The sequence below is a fragment of the Etheostoma cragini genome, chromosome 22, assembly GCF_013103735.1.
Source record: "Etheostoma cragini isolate CJK2018 chromosome 22, CSU_Ecrag_1.0, whole genome shotgun sequence".
NCBI lineage: Eukaryota > Metazoa > Chordata > Actinopteri > Perciformes > Percidae > Etheostoma > Etheostoma cragini.
The window spans coordinates 21,984,556-21,988,441 of NC_048428.1; positions in this window are offsets into that span (position 1 = coordinate 21,984,556).

Sequence of the window (3,886 nt, forward strand, 5' to 3'; positions counted from 1 at the left end):
TTCTCCTCCCTCTCTCCTCTCACTCTCTCCTCCCACTCTCCTCCCTCTCTCCTCTCACTCTCTCCTCCTCCTTTATTTATATATATATATCTCTCTCTCTCTCTCTCTCTCTCTGTCTTATAGTCTATGTCTCTCGGGTCTTAAATTCTTTCCTGTTTTGGAGATTAGATGAAGAATTATATTTTATAATGTTGTTTATTAATAAGAAAAGAAACCTTAACGATGCATTTTAATATCAGTTATGTTATATTTTTAGTTTTTCTTTCTTTAGTTTTTCTTTCTTTTGTTTTCTTTCTTTTGCACAACAAACAAGACACAAGATGTTAAAAGATGATTTATATTTATATTAAAAATAAATACAGAAAAAAAAGAAAACTCAAAAACCCAAAAAATTGTGTTGTTGTTTCTTTGGATTCCGGTTTATTCTTCCTCTCTTTCTCTCTTTCTCTTCTTTCTCTCCTCTTCTTCTCTTTCCCTCCTTCCTCTTTCTCTCCTAATTCACTCCTCCTTTCTCATTATTTCTCTCCTTACTCTTTTTCTTTTTTCTCTTCTTCCTCTCTTTCTCTCCTCTTCTCCTGTTCCTGTGTCTGTTAATTATTGTGACTGCGTTAAGAAAAGCAAGTTGGCTTTTCAAAATAAAAGCCCTGCGGTTAAATGAAGCCCAGCCCAGTACTGTTGGTGTAAATGTTTAATTCTCTACATTCATTGAAAGGAAATACATTACTGAGCGTTGCCCTGACGACGAGTTGAACACACCTGACCACCTGGCCGTCATACTTTACAAATAACCCACTTCATCAAGATATTTTCAAAGTAAAATCATCAGTGTGATGCTTAACCCCCAACGGCATCTTCTTTCCCCTCATGTTGTCCCCATGTTGTCCCCATGTTGTCCTCATGTTGTCCTCATGTTGTCCTCATGTTGCCCCCATGTTGTCTTCATGTTGTCCCCATGTTGTCTTCATGTTGTCCTCATGTTGTCCTCATGTTGTCCCCATGTTGCCCTTATGTTGTCCCCATGTTGTCTTCATGTTGTCCCCATGTTGTCTTCATGTTGTCCTCATGTTGTCCCCATGTTGTCCCCATGTTGTCTCCATGTTGTCCTCATGTTGTCCCCATGTTGCCCCCATGTTGTCCTCATGTTGTCCTATATCAATGTTCTTTTTAATTCCCCAAAATAACATGATTGATTCCACCCAACGCTCTTTGCCAAGTACAAATCTCTACTTTCATTAATTTTGGGGCGTCTTATTCAATTTTATAGCATTGTAAAACAAATGGAAGTGTTTTTGAAATACTATTGAGTAAAAGTTGACATATTCCAGTCTGTGATTATCATCAACATCCATTCCTTTAATTTTAGTCTCAATAATTCCTAATTTCTGCTTTTCTAACTCAAACATTAGGTATAATTTCCTATAAATGAGGTTTATTGACAATAAATTCCAAAAATAACTGTAAAACTAAAGTTAATAAGTTAGCGTTACGTAGTGTTGGAAACATCAAAAAGTGACAAACATTTAAAAAAAGCTCTAAAACGTAAACTTAAAAGTAAAAAAGGTCAGAGGGTTTTAACCCTTGTGTTGTCCTCCCGTCAACCACTTTTTCAATGTTGTGGGTGCGTTTTTTTAAAAATGTTTTTGGTGTTTTTTGATATTTTGGATGTTGACACTTTCAGCGCTTATTTTGACGACCCCAATTTTTTGTGCCGAAAAAACAAAGAAATAACGAAAACGGGTCAGTTTGACCCAAGGACAGAAAGTAAAAGTATTTATAAAGAAATAATTTGGCCCTAAAGCGGAAATATAATTAAAATGTCTTGTCAAAATAAAAAAAAGTGTTTGAAATGACTTTACCAAAGTCTTGATTTCACAAAAAAATTGGGTAATATATGAATGAAATGGTAAATAAATGCATAAAAATGAAATTTTGGGATATGTCTCTTTCTGAGTAGGGGGGGTCTTTCGTCCTCAGATGGTTTTAACCCTTGTGAAAAAAACATTATCACTTTTTTCCCCCACATTTTGACACTTTTTCAATGTTGTGGGTGCCTTATTTATGTTTTTTGGGGTGTTTTTCCAAATTTTTTAAATATTGTTGATGTTGACATTTTTAACGCTTATTTCGACGGCCCCATTTTTTAGACAAAAAAAAGAAAAGGTGTTTGAAACGAGTTTATAGAAGTCTTGATTTCACAAAAACGTCGGGTAGTATATGAATGAAATAGTAAATAAATGTTTAAAATGACATTTTGGGATATGTCTCTTTCTGAGTAGGAGGGTGTGTTGGACCCCCCCCCCCCCCCCCCCCCCCCCCCCCCGGTGAATCTTTCGTCCTCAGAGGGTTAAAAATGAGTCTTTTCAACATTATTATCACTTTTTCCCACATTTGTCACTTTTTCAATGTTTTTGGTGTTTTTTTCCAAAAATTTCAAGTATTTTTGACATTTTCAACGCTTGCTTCGACGGCCCCATTTTTTGTGGCTGAAAAAAAGAAAAGGTGTTTTTTTTCAACACTATTATCACTTTTTCCCACATTTCTGTCACTTCTTCATTGTTGTTGGCGCTTTTTTTTATTTTATTTCGGTGTTCTTTTCAATTTTTTTGATATTTTTGACGTTGACATTTTCCGCGCTTATTTCGACGACCGATTTTTTTGTGACAAAAAAAAGAAAGTGTTTCCAAACGTGTTGATTTCACAAAATGTTGGGTAATATATGAATGAAATAGTAATTATTGTCACTTTTTCCAAATATTTCTGTCACTTTTTCAATGTTGTGGGTGCGTTTTTTAAATGTTTTTGGTGTTTTTTTTCCAATTTTTTGGATATTTTTGACGTCGCCATTTTCAGCGGTTATTTCGACGACCACATTTTTTCTTCAAAACAAAAAACAAATGAACTGAAAGCGTGTTAATCTGACCCAGGGACAACATGAGGGCTAAGGAGTTCTTCCTCTGATATTTCTAAAAGTTTTTCTTGCACATCACAGAAATTGAAGATAATTTAACTTTGAATATCTTAAAAATTGGCCAAGTGTGTCCCTTTCTCTGCAGTGTAATAATACTTATAGCAATAATATACAATCTTCATAATGATACTAATAATAAGTTACAATAGAAACAATCTCCCCCCCCCTTCTCTGCACTCTGGAGGGTAACGGTGATGATTTGGCATCCTGTACGTTTCACAGCACAATGCTTTTATTTTGAAAAGAAAGATTTCACTCTGGTAGAAGAGTCTTTTATTTTAAAGTTTCCATGCATGTGATCCGGTTATAGTTTAATTTTAGTTATACTTTCCAGATTTGCCGCTGCGGTTTGTTGCGACATGTGCGGTGCTTTTATTTTGAAATGCGTGTGCGAAGTTGTCTTGACTTTTGTTTTTTACATAGAAGAAGAAACGTGAAAGGATTCTACCAAAGTGAACTTTCTCCTCCTTTGACTCTCTCTCTCTCTTTCAGATTGTTGGGACATTAAAGTTCTTAAAGTTACATAAAAAGTATTTTGATTTATATTTTTAAGGAAAATACTCCAGCAAGTAGACGGAGCCGCAATGTCACCACGGCTCAAAGAAACAGAAAAAAACTGATTTTAGATTCAAAGATCAGAAGAAACGGAAGATAAATCTTAAAGGAGCCCTGCCACACAAAACCGCTTTTACTGTGTGTGTGTGTGTGTGTGTGTGTGTGTGTGAGTGAGTGAGAGTGTGTGTTTGTTTGAGAGAGTGTGTGTGTGTGTTTGTGTGTCTGTGGGTGTGTGTCTGTGTGTGTGTGTCTGTGAGTGTGTGTGTGTGAGTGAGAGAGAGTGTGTGTTTGTTTGAGAGAGTGTGTGTGTGTGTGTGTGAGTGAGAGAGAGAGAGTGTGTGTGTTTGTTTGAGAGAGTGTGTG